Source organism: Nomia melanderi, chromosome 5 (assembly GCF_051020985.1).
Source record: "Nomia melanderi isolate GNS246 chromosome 5, iyNomMela1, whole genome shotgun sequence".
Classification (NCBI taxonomy): domain Eukaryota; kingdom Metazoa; phylum Arthropoda; class Insecta; order Hymenoptera; family Halictidae; genus Nomia; species Nomia melanderi.
In genome coordinates this window covers 2392083-2408805 of record NC_135003.1, presented here as the reverse complement: position 1 = coordinate 2408805, position 16723 = coordinate 2392083, and the positions used below count along the sequence as shown (strand labels likewise).

Sequence of the window (16723 nt, the reverse complement as noted above, 5' to 3'; positions counted from 1 at the left end):
TTGTCAGAGGATAATTTGGTTTTGAAGGCGTTTATCGAATCACTGGGCGCAAAGGTAAGGGCGGATCGATGAACGGACGCAAACTTTTAAAATAAATTCACCCCTGAAAGAGGGTCGGACACCTTTGGTGGGTCTTGATCACTGGTTGCTTGAAGAACAACAAGGATTTACGGGCCATTCGTAATAACGAAGGACAATGATGTTTTAATCATTGACGCCGCTTTAGGGGTGAACCGTTTTCCGATCCCTACGAATCATCGTTTAGCCACTCGCTAAGTCAGCGTTAGCCATCATTTTATTTATTTAAATTTCTACGTCATGCTGATATCTGATATTATAGATCTAGGTTCTTTCCACCAGGCAAGGAAGTCGTTGTTGAAGCAACTTGGTGGCTACATTTTCTTTCTCCCTCGAAACGAGTCATTATACTGATGCAAAAGAGAGAATATAACCCCCTGCAGGCCTTGGTTAAAACGGATAAAAAGCAGCTTTCTGCCCCAGTGTCTCGGTGTCGCAATATCTATCATCGTGTATCGACCTACATCGCTGCGTCCCGGGCCAATTCGTGTTTCGTCGAGTCCATTCAGCGGGATACTGAAAGAGAAAGAGTTTACGCTTCCCTTCGGATATTCTATTCGTACCACAGGGCTCATCCGATTCTTTGGTTTTAGCCACCCCTCGGTGCTTCCCTTTCCATACCTTTAACCCGCCTCCCACCCCAATTTCGCCAGGCAACGCCAGGCCATCCTGTTTTCTGAACGTCGCAGGGCTGTTCCCCCCTTTTTCGTTCATCTGTGTCCGAGTAGCAATTGAACGACAGTGGAGCCGCGGTAGGGGATGTTGGGGAAGCAGAATGCCGAGAGGAGGGAATGTTGAATGAGGACTCGAGGCTCCGCGAGAGGGGTAACGTCGGAGCGGGTTTGCAGAGGGGCCAGACGGGGGAAAACAAGCCGGCCGAGAAGGGTGAAGCAAGGGGCTGGAATGTAGGCTAGTCTCGTGGGCGAACCGCGTCCCCAATCGATACACACGCAGCAAACCACTTTTCCATCCCTCCCACTCGCTCTTTCCCCCGCTGCCCACTCCCACCCACCCTGGCAACCTTTGATTTCGTTACGATCCCGAATCGAATTGTGCCCGAGCTTTTATCGATTCTACGATGAACCCGGTCGCCCGTGAAATTTCTAATCTAGCCGGAGCTAGATAGCGATTCGAATTACAATTTCTTCGGTTTAGCGGGGGACGATTAAACGGAGCGCGCAGCCGAGTACGATGAACCTTCACACGTAGGCGGTGTTAATTGTTCCATGAATAATTTAATCGAGCTGCGGAATCGCTTTAATTATTTCTTTCGCGTTCGAATTGCCTTTTTTCGATTCTCTTTGCTCACTCTACTGTAAATGTGATTGAACAGTAGAATACTCGAAGACTGATTAATCGTATGTATAAAAATCGTGTGTACAATACGCTAGATTGGAGAAGATAAACGAAATATATCGTGTTAATATAAATTTTAATAGAAAGCAAATAATCGATCTTTTCTGGAAATTAAGATTGGAAATTTGAGGATATGCATACGCTTGATTAACCCCACTGAACTCGGGTGATACGATCGACAAAATGTTGATCTACATGAAAAAGTTAGTTGAAAATGTAAAAAATACCTTCGTTTGAAATCTTGTTTTCCAAAAAATTTAGTTTCAAAGCTTGTTGAACATGTTTGCGTTTAGGTACTCGTTAGCAGAACATTTTCAATAGTTACAGGACATCCTGTATGTATTAAGTGCATATTAATTTTTTACAAAAGGTGTTTCGCATCGTTCAAAAATATCTGAATACACTTTTGAACTTATATTTCTTATTTTTCTGCACTATAATTATCATAATTATTTAAATATTTGTAAGCAATAAGGTGTACTTGAATTCCAAAAATTGTAGTAAAATATTTGAGAATAAGCACCTGTCTATACTTCCATGTTCCTAAAGATCTACATTTTTCTAGATTATTTCACAGACGCCACAATCTTAAAGAAATTTTCTTTAGTAAAGAAATCTATTAAAATAAAAATTGATAAAAATATTTTGATTACTAATTAACGACAACAATTTGTTCTTTTTAATCGATAACTTAAATTTTTAGTTTAAGAGTCGTAAATGAAAAATGTTTGAAGTTAAAAAGGGTTAATCATGGTTGACTTGTTTATTTTTCTGATCTTTTTATATTTCTTGCTCGCTTTGTTTATTAAGGACAATCTTTACATTCGAGAGCGGCACATGCGAATCTATTAACACCCTCTTTGCAAGGTATTCCCGTTTGTACACACACGTATCAAAACGCTTTCTATCGCATAGGTGTGAGACACACGAAGAGCTTCTACGCTCGGAACACGTAGGAAACCAAGTTAATTTTATTTCCCCGAGGTACGACAGCTTGTACTAAGCGACGTCTCGACAAGGCCTCTCAAAATCAATTTAACGAAAGAGTTTCTGTTGTCATTGGCCCCGGCTCTTCCACACCTGCGAAATGAGATCTTGGGGGAATTAAATTACCGTGAGTCATTTCCTAACTACAGAACACTAGCACAAGCACGGAAAACAATATTTACAGGAACAATTTCATTGTTACTCTCATTTATTACGTTGAGGACTTCTTGAATACATTTATCAAACGTGCACCTACAGTGCAAATAATATCGATGGTATGCAGAAAGCAGATGGTGTAATTGATTGTACCGTATACAGTATTTTATTTTAATTGTTCGTACGCAACAATATTCTGACGTGATATGAATTGCGAATTTAAAATATCTGTTTTTCTCTTGATTAAATCAGTTTTCATTTTTATTAGAAAAAGATTCGTAATGCAATAACTAATTGTGTCTATTGGAAATTAGGAAATCAAATAAATTTTCACAAACAAAATTTATATAAAAAACATTCTAAGAAATTGATAAATTTGATAAATTGTTTGAAACCCTTTTCCTGAAGAATTTTCAATAACTCATCAAAATGTTATTAAAAATTTGACCAGGATAATTTATTTTACACTTTAGAATTGATCTTCTCGTGCATAATATATGTATATAAACTTTTATACCATACAAATCTCCAGCAATACAAAATTTACAATTGAATTTTTACAATTTCATTTTACTCTTCAAAATTCCATACAATATGTTATATTCTTCCTATGATCGATTCCTCGCGAAAAATATTTTTAAACAAATTTTATCAAATAATAAAGCAATTAATATACATTTCACATGCGTGCAGGATTTCTTTTGAAATATAGAACGGCGGCCATCAAAAGCCTATTTCATCTCCCAATCAGCACGCATAGCGGTCCTCTCGACATGATCACTTTGAGAGGGAGCCAAGCTCAAATTAATTCGATTTGTCCCGACTTCGTTTTCCGATCGACCATGAGCAAATTCGTGTCCCGATTTCCCTCGAGCACTTTTCCTCGGCCGAGATCGTAGTCGTAAATTAATAAGACTCTCATTCATGAGCCGAAGCTCGGGTCGCGTAGGCCACTCGTGCCTGCCAACGACAGGTGATTGACAAAGTGCCTTGACACACGGGACCGAGATGTCAGCCGGAGAAAAAATGGAGGAGGTAAAGGTGACATTCTGTTGTTGCTATCGAACGTGATGCATGCACTGTGCATAAATATTGGAACAATTTTACATTACTAAACGTGATTAAAGGTAAAGTATTTCTTTAAATAATCTAATCTGATATAGTTTCGACGATGATATTAATTACGATAGATATTAATTATATTATGTCGTGTAATATGAAATCTCACACTTCTTATCAATCGCAAATTGATCATTCAAGTGATTAATTTAATAGTACGTCTACCGGTTTTGTATGTGTACCTACTTTCACCCAGAGGTGTCAAGCGACACCTTCGCATTTGAATGCAAATAATTTGAAAACATCCTTTCTTTATTTTTAGTTGACAATTATAAAACAAAATCAGAAATTATAAGATATTATTATTAAATTATCGTACAATATTGGATCACATATTATTATTAAATTTTAAAAGGTGTCTTTTTTCTTCTTCGGTATAGATGAATGTAAAAAGTTATGAATTTCTTTGTGTTCATTTATGCAATGTTAGAAATGTATACAAACGAATAAGTGCAATTTTGATTAATGTTTCAATTGAAAGAGGAATTTTTCTGTCTCTTTGAATTATCTGACATTTCATGTTATACGACTTAATGTGTAATAATGTTGCATTATAATGAAAATATAAACATTTTACTAAGATCAGATCAAGTATACAAATACTTATGTAGGTATACTGTATACACATATTGCGTATACACTACGAATGCAATTTAATCGTGAAACTTGTTTGATATTGTGAGTCGAAATTTTCATATTTCATATGGAAAATGGTAAATACCACGCGAATAATATGAGAACAATTAATTCGTTTTAATTCGCGTGACATATTAATGTACGCTCGCAGAATTTCGTAATTTCGCCCGACATGCGAACTTTTAATGTGAAAAGGATATCACAGAAATTATTATAATTTAATTGATCCCGTTAAACGAATAATTTTACTAATTTCGTGAAAACGAGCAATTAAAATGTCCTTTTTATTGAATAATATTAGTCGCGACAAATAGATTATAAAGATTTCGTGTTAAATTCAATTTTTTAAATCGATGTTATATTTGTACTACTAGTAAGTAAATTTATTAAACGGCTTTTCTGTACCTATAAATTCAATGAAATGAGAAATTCAAAACTTCTAACTTTACAATTTTTTACGCAATATAGTATAATGTAAATTCGAATATTAGTGTTAATAGAATATTTTAATTCTGAACAACCAAAAGATGGCAAAAAAAGACAACACTGCCTGATAAATCCATAGAATTCATTACCATTCTGTACATTGAAAATGAATTTGAATTTTTAAATTGTCAAAATTTCTTTGTAAATAGAATTCATTTTGCATTTAATAAAAATTCTTGAAATGCAATCTCTAATATTTAAAATTTTTTATTTTCTATGTATGAATGATAAAATACTTGAGAGCCATAATATAAATAAATAATGTGATCCCAGCACGAAATATGTTTAACGAAACAAAAATATATGCTAATCATATAAATGAAATTACAATAGAATTACGTTAGAAATAATTGTGTAACATTTGAATTCATCCGAAGGACGAATGGTCTTCCGAGTTTCAAAGAGACAGTTTAATCATTCACGATCGGAGATTTCATAAATTTAACAAGTTCATTTCGCGACTATCATGTAACCGGCATAAACACAACGTTTTATTCATACGATTCGCGCAAACACGCGAATCATTGTATACGGTATTACAACGTTGAAACGAGAAACGTAACGCTCGATACAGCTGGAGGCTGCCATTCATCCGGCAGTTATTTTGCAATTCGATAGGTAAAAAAACATCCGGGATCTGGACACTTCCGGTTCGCCCATGATATCGCGGTTTTTATCCAGCCGTTAACCGATCCGACGCGTCATTTCCTGTTCCGGTCGAGAGTTTCGCGCAGACAGAGAGAGACAGATTTTGTGTGTGTGTGTGTGTGTGTGTGTGTGTGTGTGTGTTTGTGTGTGAGAGAGAGAGAGAGAGAGAGAGAGAGAGAGAGAGAGAGAGAGAGAGAGAGAGAGAGAGAGAGAGAGAGAGAGAGAGAGAGAGAGAGAGAGAGAGAGAGAGAGAGAGAGAGAGAGAGAGAGAGAGAGAGAGAGAGAGAGAGACGTTTGATCCGGTTTCGAGGACGTTCGTTCACGAGATAAGAGACGATCGATAAAAATCCGTTGTAGCTCATGGAGAACAGGGACGAGATCAACTTTAATATGTATTCACGAATCTGAGTTTTAGTATTTCAATATCGAACTCTTGTTCTGTGAGTTTCAAATATTACTCGTAAAAGATGATCAATTAATTTCACTAAATGTATTTTAAAATGTATGTTTAATTTATAGGTCTGAATAATTTATATAATAAACCAAAAAAGTATGATATCAACAAATTATTTCGAAACGATTTATTTATCAAATGCACAATTAATTCCAACAATCTTAGAAAATGACAAATAATAATTTTTTAAGTATTTACAATAATTTTCGTTTTCTTAATCAGAACATATGATATAACACATGCTTAAGTTACAAAGGAAGTAGAAAACTTTAATATAATTTATTTTTTAAACACCAATATTCGTATAAAAATTAAAGGAACCTCGTAATTTTTTCAAACCCTTACAAATCATTTACTTTTATAGCTCGATACTTTTAATTAAGTAACAACGTAGATAGAGATTAAAATATATATTTTATATTAATAATAACTTCAATTAAACTTTATTCTGATAATGTACTCTTAAGCTTGATGGTAGGTACATACACCTTCTGATTTCAATACCTTTAGTAAAGTAACAAAGTGGTTAAAGGTTAAAATAACTATTTTATATGAATAATAATTTTAATTAATCTTTGTTTTGACAGTGGCCAGTTATACAAAAGAACTATGTGCTTCATCATAAAAAAATTCCTGTAATCGAATACGCGAAGTATCCGTTCCACGTGAATTCGTTTCACGCGAATGAAAATTGCGTAAATGAAATCGCAAATGAAAATCATGAATGAAAATCTGCTCGTACAAAATAAAGCAAAATATCAGAAAAGCTGGTATAAGTTTTAGAAATACATATTTATTTTACGTAGCTTAAGAAAAAACTAATAATAATGACATTTCAAAAAACGAAAGTAAATTGTATTCGGTGTCATCAAATTCAGATCGTGTAAATTGATATCGCGTAAGGTAATTACGAGTGAGAAGGCTCGATCTCTTTTATCTTGTCAAATATCTATATTTTCAACTGTATCTAGTGATATACTGAAGCTTTCTTATATGTATTTACTTTCATAATTATATTTTGATTTGTCAGGTATCAGTAACATTTATGATACAACAGTTTTTTAAAAAAAAGTGAGCCATCTCTTCCGAACTTACGCTATAAACAATACAACGTACATAGTGTTACAGTAGAACGTCTAACAACGCGATTAAAACATTATTGAAAAATACTTATAAAAGTGAAATTCTTTGTAAAAAAGTAATACAAGCAGAAGTTGGGCCAATAACAAAAAAGGGGATTTAACTCTTTACACTCGATTTATTTTCAATGTTGGTGGATGTAAACTTGTATTTACTTTTAGGGAAATAAATTAAAGTAATTTACAGCTGTAGAATGCAATGTTTTATATTTATTTTATTTATTATTATTAAAATAAGATTTAGTTTTTATAATCTTTTAAAGTATGGTACTTTTAAAACAATTTCCAACGTTCTCTAACAAATTTGTATTGTCATCTCCGGAATAACATACAATTACAAAGGGTCAACGCGAGTTTCGTAAACGTGAAAACGCTATAACACGGAATTTTTTAATCACCTTGACTGGGTCCTACTACAATAATCCACTGCGTAAAAATATGCCACGTAAATGGAGGGACGGGTGTAATTTAGATGCGAGTGGCAGTGCCGTTTCGCATCATCCCCTTCGCAGAGGGGAAACCCACCGTTCGAAAATTTGCAATAACTCGGGAACAGCTTTATTTTCACGCCCACCGGCGCCGTAGGTGTTGATGAACGCCCATTATGCTCGGATCAACGACGAAATTCTCATGTTTTCTTTTCCTCGGCTACTTTAAACGATCCGTGAATGCGTCATATCCGGTTCCGGTCAGTCATGTCGGATCCGATCCACGAGTTCTTCGCCGTTTCCACGAAAGATCTCTCTTTCACGAAGGTCAAGGTTCATTTAACGTGATTCCCGCTACGTTGAGTCTCATTCACTGCTCGGTTCAATGTATGTAAAGCGATACACTCGCCGCCGGTGAACCGATCGGTGTGCAATGAACGCGTAATGGCTGATCGAGGAAGCGGGTTTGTATTACACGTTTGTGTATCATCGTTCCCAAATTATTCGGCAGACGTAACGAGAATGCACAACGCTTCCTGTAATTTCTGGTTCCAGCCGGGAACAGCATGGTTTTGCAAGAAAAAATAAGTCGAATACGTAGAATGGAACTTCTTCATTTGAATTCGCGTTTCCAAGAAAATCAGACGTAAATATTTATCGAGCACACGTGCACTTGATTAACTCGACTGACCGCCGCCGTTATAATCGACAGGAAGTTGTTCCACGTAAAAAAATAGATCGGAAATTGTAGAGTGAAATTTGGTCGATCAAAATCTTGTTTTTATTTACAGGTAAAAACGATAAAACAAAATATTTATCTTCAATATTTTTCTATTATTTTATTATTATTACTATTTTATTTTTTATTATTATTATCATTCCATTATTTTCTATTATTCCATTTAAAATAATATTTTTGCATTCAACAGTTTGTTTACGAAACTAATAAATACAACCATTATTATTTCAGCTATAAAATATAATAATTACTTCCTTTTATATGAATATTTTTTTTTTATCAGATGAATAGTATTCAAAATGGATATCTTAATTTGATATAGTGAATTGAAAAATAATCAAAAATGTTGCTACACAATATGTAATGTTTAAGACAATATGGTAAAAGCAAACGGTCAACAACTGACTCCAATTTAGAAACAAAACTTCCTTTATTGTTGACATTAAACGTATGAAAACTAAATAATTAATAAATTGTTCGTTTCATTAAACAAAACGTAAATAACTTTCAGTTTTTTTTTATTTACTTATTGATGTTCGTAAATCGTTTTGATTCCAGTCGTATATTTCATTTTTCTTCAATGTGATAGAAGCTGTTCTGAAAAATGTCCTTGGTGAAGAATTTGGATATTTTAAAACCGGTAAAAGCGACTTTATTTCGGAGAACATAATATTACGTAACGTACTGCGAACGTTAGTCGAGACGCGGGCTCGCCGGTTCTTCTTCTTTCTTTCTTTACGTGAAACTTTTTGCACACGTGCCTCGGTCAGCGCTGGAAATTGTAAAGTGAACTCACTGCGTTCTTGCTTTCGTTCCGCGAAGGACGTATAAACATTTCTTTTTCTTTTTTAGCACGGAATTGCGTTGGGAAACGTTTGATTTCATACTCGTTTTGTAACTATTTTATTTAATCAATTTGAGGCGTTTCATTTTATAGAAATTACCAATATTGTGCAATTTATAACGGTATAAATATTAAAATAAAATGAGGGTTCCTTTAAAAAAATAAATAGAAAAAAAAGAATATTGAAGATGCATACTATAAAGAACAAATTTACTTTACTGCTAATTAATTTGCTATATTTAAATTTTGTTACTATATTACTGTTTATTTATATTTTGTGACGGTACTTTCCGTTCTATTACGATCTATTTATTTACGGTTCGTTACATTTTATTACTGATGCGTTGTTTCATTGAGCCGCAGTAGGCAAAGTGAAATTCAGGATTAATATGCATTGCAATTATTAATAGTAGAAGTAATTGATGCTATGAGTAATTCAAATATTATCCCACCATAAAAGTAATAAAAATCAGTTCTTTAACACAGTGACTGCTATGAAAATCTTTAGGGGTTTATGTATCGCGCATTCTTTTATAGCAAAGATAAAATGGAACAAGTACTTATTATTTAGTATCGCAATTTTTACGTTATATTGTTATTTAATTATTTACGTTATTGAACACTCTCACTCGACATCAGTTATCTAAAAAATGATATTGTGTTCAAGTAATTTGGAAGCTTCGGTCATCGATGACCGTCGTGACAGTCAGCGTATCAAGTATAAAAAACGAATTAAATATACAAAATAATTGTACATACCTTTCAACATGTTAATTGACACAAACATTTGATGCGACATTCCATTTAAAAAATTAAAATGAACACCGAATTCGATTTTCATTCTTGCTTTCGCGTCGACTCAATGAATCGATGCATCAATGATATATGCATGAAGTAAAACAGTCACGTAAATGAATGAGAAATATTAATTTCTTGATCACGTGAAACCGCTGAAGTTTCTCCTCTCGAAAAACTACACTGCGTGGACGCAAACAATAATTAACCAGTCCCTAACTTTTACACAATATCGGAACGAGCGAGTTTCAGATATTGTTTGCCATGTTTATAAAACCATATTAACCGCAGAACTTTTATAATTAAAACGTGGATATATTTTTTCGAAGTATTTACCGAGTTAAAAATAATTTGAGAACTTTTGTACACGTTCGCAGTGCTGCCTGTAAAATTGCATCAGGTCCGTGATTTCTCCTTTAACAAAGTAGACTAATTACTATAGGTATAATTTCCTTATATAACGCAGTACTAATTTCTTTATGTAACCTCCTTTGTGCATTACAACGAACTTTCTTTTCATTCAACTCTAAGTTTCAAGCATTATTACAACATTTCTTATCACATAATAAATTGTTAACAAATTCTTTACAGTAAATATACACGAGACTACGGTCAAATTTTGTTTATTAATCTTGACAAGATTGTGACAAGATAAAGTGCATCGATACAAAATTTACTTTTCTTGAATTTGAACGTTTATATAAATTTTATAGTGTACGATAAATGTAGCAATACACGTACTTATGCAGGTAACATAGTTCAAACATTTTCGTTGCTCGGTCGATTGTCGGTCAATCGGATAATTGAATTTTCTGATGGAAATTGTAAGCGCGATGAGTGGGGCGAACGGTAGACGGTAAATATCGAATTCTAATATAAGAGAAAACCTTGCATCGGAAATATAAAGATATTTCCTCGGCATCGTTGAATGATTAAGCGTCACGTCCGGTTTCCGGTCGCGACACACCGGAAAATCGGCGTCCTTCGGCGTACGCACGCCGTACGGGGCTCTCTTCTGTCTTTCTCTCTCCTTCTCTGTTACAAATCCATGCGTAAGCGAAGAACAATCGATGATTAATCGGAGCGCGAGCACCGCGGAATGCATAATTGCGAAACGAGCAGAAAAGAGATTGCCTGCGTTTCACTTTGAGAATGAGAGTGCGGTACCGTAACTACCGTACGCTGACGGTAGAAATTCTTGCATTATACACGTTCCTTTATATTTTTTTACTATCCGATCTATTGGATCAGTGTGATTTGCAATTCTTTTCCATTAATATTTTCTGTGTACCGTATATTCTTTTTGGTAAATATATATTTTTTTTTAGTTTCGACACGTTTGTTATATAAATCATACGAGGCATAAGAAAATTAGATACGTTTTGATACATTATATTCTGTTTTAAGATATGATTTGCTTTTTTTATAGGACAATAATTGTATAAATTAAATTGTAAGTGACAGCTTGGAAGCATCGACTTTTTCGGGCAACCGTACACGCCAGTCAGAGTTAAACGGAAATTTCTTCTTTAATTCGACGTTAATTTTAATCTACTTTCATTCACAGAATATTAATGTAACAGCTACTGAATCCGTGTTGAAGGATTCATAAGAACGTTATGTTTCATTTTCTTGAATTATGTACGGGTACCCTATTCACCACTTGTTTCGTGATTTCTTCCGCAGTTGTATTGATGAAGCTACATCGTCGTTAATAATTTACCAGACGAGAAAGGAAATCATAATGAAAATATAACAGCTTAACATTTACAATTTTCAGTTTTTCTAAATTAGTTAATAATTGAATTTTTATTGCTTAAGAGATTAAGTACCGCGTTACAACAAAATTTCACAAAATTATGAATCAACTTTTAAAACTGATCATTTCACCGGTCGTGATACGTTTAGTATTAACCTTGTACAGTTGAATGTTTCATAACGGTGACTTCGAGCTTCCATATCCAAAATCTAAAACTGTAAATGAATAATTCGATCATTCAGCTAACGAGTTGTTTTTTATAAAAAAAAATGTTAAAGGTTTAAGACAGTCTTATCCGCAAAGAGATAACCTTTTTTTCAGCGAATTTTACCAACACATTCATCACTGCTAAAGAACAAACAGAATCATTTCACAAATTCAATTTTCAAAATATAAATATGGCTACCTACCGACTTTCGGTATAATGTGAGTCACTGCTTCAAAATAGTAAAATTGATAAGAATAACATAGCTGTGTTAGATACAGAGCACATATAATCATAGAAAGCGTTTTTTCCACGTTTGAAATGAATATTTAGGTCAAGTAGTTGACCGTGCGCCTCAACTTCTATTCACATTTACTTTTTGCTCCTTGACAAACACAAAAAACATGAACAAATTATGTGAGCCGTAAATAAATTACATAAACTTATATACTGTCCGAAAGTTTGAATTTTTTATGATTTTTTGATATCAGTCTCGAGTCGATATTGTGTCTTTATTAAAAATTACAACACATAGTAGATTTCGCAAAATACGTACTTTGACCTGTCCTCCCGTAACCTTGAAGTCCAGGGAAAAAGTTTTTGCACGGAATCAATGTTAGAAGGGCTACCAATATGCAAAGTTTCAGAAAAATCGATTTCGGTTAATTTTAGCCGATTTTGAATCAACGCTTTTCCAGATAGGAGGAAACGTAAAATTAATTTCCGGCTAGCGACGGGAAGTGCCAAAATGTTTCCTTCCACCGCGCGCCGACTGTCCCAAAACTGGTATGGGGAAACAATGCGCGGGCAAAGCTACGTCGTAGCGGAAGTAACGACCCAGGGGTCCTAAGAGGGAAGCCGGATGAACCTCTAAATGCCGATTCGGAGAAGCGGTCCCCTGGACCCCGCGGTTCTTCCACGGTCCCCCATCCTTCGTGCCTTTTGTTTGTTCCTAGCTCTGCCCCGCGTATCCCGATGAATAGAAAATCAATCCCTGTCCCGTGCAACCTTTGGCTCCACCAAGCTCGTTTAAAACACTGGTCAAAAAATTACCTTGTCTTCCTGGCAAGTTCGGATGAATAGGTTTATTGTTGCTTCGAATGTTTCAGGTTTCCCGGGGATTCCTGTGAAATAGAAATAGCTGCTTCTTACGGGACCCTGTAAGGATGGAAAAGGGGCGGCGATTTTTGTCTTCCGTTCACGGCGAGTTTTTATTCACCGCGATTGAAAGAGTAGGAGAAACTTGAACAATGATTGGAGAGGGTACCCTTTGACTGTGCGAACCAGTGTTGGGCGTGTTAACGAAATATTTCATTATTTGTTTAATCCATGGTGAATTCAGGGTTGATTTGGAACAGTACTGGTTAATGTATTATTTTATATACTATATGGGTCTATTTCGTTTGAAACTGTCTGCGTAATATTCGGAGTGGAATATTTTATTCTGGGTAATAACTGTTTAGAACAGTGTTTGAGAATAGTAAGTGTATTATTTGGAGGATGATAAAACATTCTTGACTTTATTTTGAAGTATTTCATTGAAAAATGTATAACTATTTCCTTAGTTATGCGTGAAATAAAATACTTAGATTAAACAGGAATTTATTTGTAATATATATTTAAAATACAAAATATATAGTAGGTATTTCGTTTTCTGTGGAGAATATAAAAGAATTACAAATACCTGACAGCTATAATTATATTACCCATTTGCTAACAATAATTAAGAAGATTAATTTTGCCAACTTGACTTCCTCAAGGCTTTCTTTAAAGCTCATATCGCTCTTGACACATTCTGATAGTTCATAACGATTCTTTTGTACAGGAGAACAAGCAGAATCGGAACGAAATAGAATGAAACAAATGCTCAGATATGAAAGCTAATTATAGTGATTCTTTAAACAAATCGGCTGGTTTATTTACGGTGCTGCAGATAAATGCAGAATAAGGGACGGACGGGGAGTGAAATCACATCGATGGAACGCGTCCTGCAAGAGTTTAAAGGTCTCGCGTCATCGCTTTCCCAACACGGTACATACAATGCAACATGGGGATTAGCGTAGTACCCGTTGGAATCTCTGACGTGAGAGAAATGTAACTTGCTGTGTAAGTTCTGTACAAAAGCATCTATAAGTCATCTACAAACTCGAGTGTTGAAACCATTTTATACTTTAATGTTTAAAGCTGTACATTCGCCGTCATTACTTATAACTTGTACCTAGACTGCGGAACTTTATGCAAATTCCGCTTTTCATACATCATTTCATAAAAGCTAAAACAAGAATAAAATGTACTTCGTCAACTCATATTTCTCATATTTCTTATCATAAGAATAACAATATCATTGGTGTTTGTTAACGTTCCATTGCATTTTACAATAAACACAATAAAGATTTTCAATCAACCAATGACTAAACAGAGAATAAACTATTTACTTTCTCCTAGAAAATTTCTGAATAGAAACTTTTGTTTCAAGCGGTAATATATGTTATAAATGTATGAACAGCTGCAGTCTACTTATAGGAGTCTCTCATCTATCCGGAAACTGTGTGAAGCATTTTTTATTAAATTCTGGTGCATTTATTATTCAAAAGAGAACTTGATGCATTCTTTATGATTTCGAAATTATTAAATTTTCTTTATTATATTTTTTTACAGAGATCGAAGATGTTCGAAGCCTGTCAGTATCTTTAGAAAATATAATGAGTACTAAATTTTCATTGCACCACTAACATTTCTTTACCTTTTACTTTTGTATGTAATCTCGCAATATCATGGAGACATAAAGCATCATTATAATTCACAAGGAATATTTTAATTTGCGGTTCCCGTTGTTCCGTTTCAAGTTGCCGACAACACAATCTAACATAGATAGCTGTATTTTAATTGAATAACAGAGTAAGATTTTACAGTAATTCCAGCATTATCTTTCCGTTGCTGTTGTCATATACAATGTCATGTTATCACGAAAATACAGGACATCCTCCAAACTATGATAGCTGTTCAATTTACGATTCTCGTTGCAGCGTTTCAAACTATCAACAACATAAATCAGCATCGGTAATCATATTTTAACATTAAAACTACTAAATGTTCAAATTAACCTATTCTTGAATTCTTCTTTCACAATTATTAAAGAATGACAGATACTTCTCTGAGAAATTATTAAAGAAATTGATTTAGTAATACGCAAACGAGAATTTTCAACAAGAATGATAACTCGATTGAAATCACAATAACTATACTCTTAGTGTTCCTATAGAAAAATTTAAAGAATGAATTCCTTTTACTGTTCGATAATTCTAGAGTTAATCACAATTCCCCGTTAGTCCGTTTATTGGAATTCAGTGATGGATAACATTTACACGGCAATCTAATACAGTAGAACCTCGATTATCGACTTAACCCGTTAAGTGCGGAATTTAGTTTCAAAAATCCCTTATTGTACACGCAATAAAATAAAATAATCAAGTGTATACTCGTCAAATGCAGGCGAAGTACACTTATAATATATTCTAACGAAAAACTGAAACGAAACGAAGAAGAATTACATGTTTGTCTAAAAACATAAATAATCCATTATCGAAAAAGATAGCACCACTTAGATGATTAAGATGACGCGTATACTCGTCAAATGCTGGTAACTGCTTAATGTTGCCACTAGTAATTAAGATAAATGGAGAATCAACAAGAAATTCTTCAAAGTATATTTGCAAAATTTGATCATATCTATCCTGAGGTAAAATTTTAGAATCTGAATTATTGAGTTTGCGGATAACCAAGTTCTGAACGATCTAGATTGTGAAACATAGCAACTTGGATAATCGAGGTCCTACTGTTATAATTAAGGTGCGTGAGAAGGAACGCCTCGAACGTGATGAGCGAGCAATCAGCGCTTTCGTGGGACGGATTCACCGGTGTGGGAACCGCAAGAACCGTACCGAAATATGTGGATAGATATAATATATGCGTAACTCTTTTTAGGAGGAACGTGAGACAGGAATCACGCGTCGGCGGGCCCGGTTAAAAGAAAAGACGAAACACGTGTTTCTGGAAGAAATGTTCCTGCCGCGACGCGACGCGACGCGGTGTGGCGCGGCCGGAATTCCTCGTAACGACCCTCCGTTTCCTCCCGTGCATAATTCATCGGTGACTCGAAATCCCCGCGGAATACGTTCAGCACGTACTACGTAATCTCGGACACTCCGTGAAACAATACCGTTCCTTGTTACATTGTACGTTAATACATTAATGACCGCGGACGTCTTAATCCTTTGCACTCGTATGTCATGCTGGAGATGACAATGTAAATTTGTTATAGAACGTTAGAGATTGTTTTAAAAAGTACCACACTTTAGAAGAATATAAAAGTTATATCTTATTCTAATCATAATAAATAAAATAAATATAAAACGTTGAATTCTACCGCTGTAATTTACTTTAATTCATTTCCTTAAAAATAAATACAAGTTTACACCCAACACCATTGAAAATAAATCGAGTGCAAAGGGTTAACACTTAACCGATCGGTGGTTAAGTGAGAGAATTTTCGTTGATGGCTAACTGTGTTTCGTAAGCTTGCAGAAACAGGAAGAAAATTATGGATTCTGTTATAACTTGCGTAATTTATTCATACCTTTTTATGACATTCATTATCGTTTCATGATAGCTATTGCTATCCAATCGTATATATTTATAAAGAAATCGATAATTGTTATGATGAACAACTTAGAAACGACTTCAATCTACATTGTCTAAATGGCTATCTTTACCCAACAGGTCGATTAAGTGTTAACATAGTGTTAACGAAAATTTATTATCACCCAGATATTCGTTAAATGAGTAAATAAAAAATGAGTGATTTTAGTAGTACAAGAATAATGTATGGTAATAA

General features: G+C 34.4%; 1 long non-coding RNA gene across 2 annotated transcripts in view; it reads left to right on the top strand.

The window, feature by feature from the left end:
* Positions 1-14170, top strand: part of LOC116424742 (uncharacterized) — a 28383-nt gene extending 14213 nt beyond the window's left edge. Inside the window, exons 1-3 of one of the 2 annotated variants that reach the window (XR_004234530.2) lie at positions 3514-3704; positions 12939-13309; positions 13655-14170. This is a non-coding gene — a long non-coding RNA (uncharacterized LOC116424742). Of the gene's footprint in view, positions 1-3513; positions 3705-12938; positions 13310-13654 lie in introns of those variants that run through there. The other variant, XR_004234529.2, reaches the window with a different exon arrangement.
* The last annotated feature ends 2553 nt before the right edge of the window (positions 14171-16723 follow it).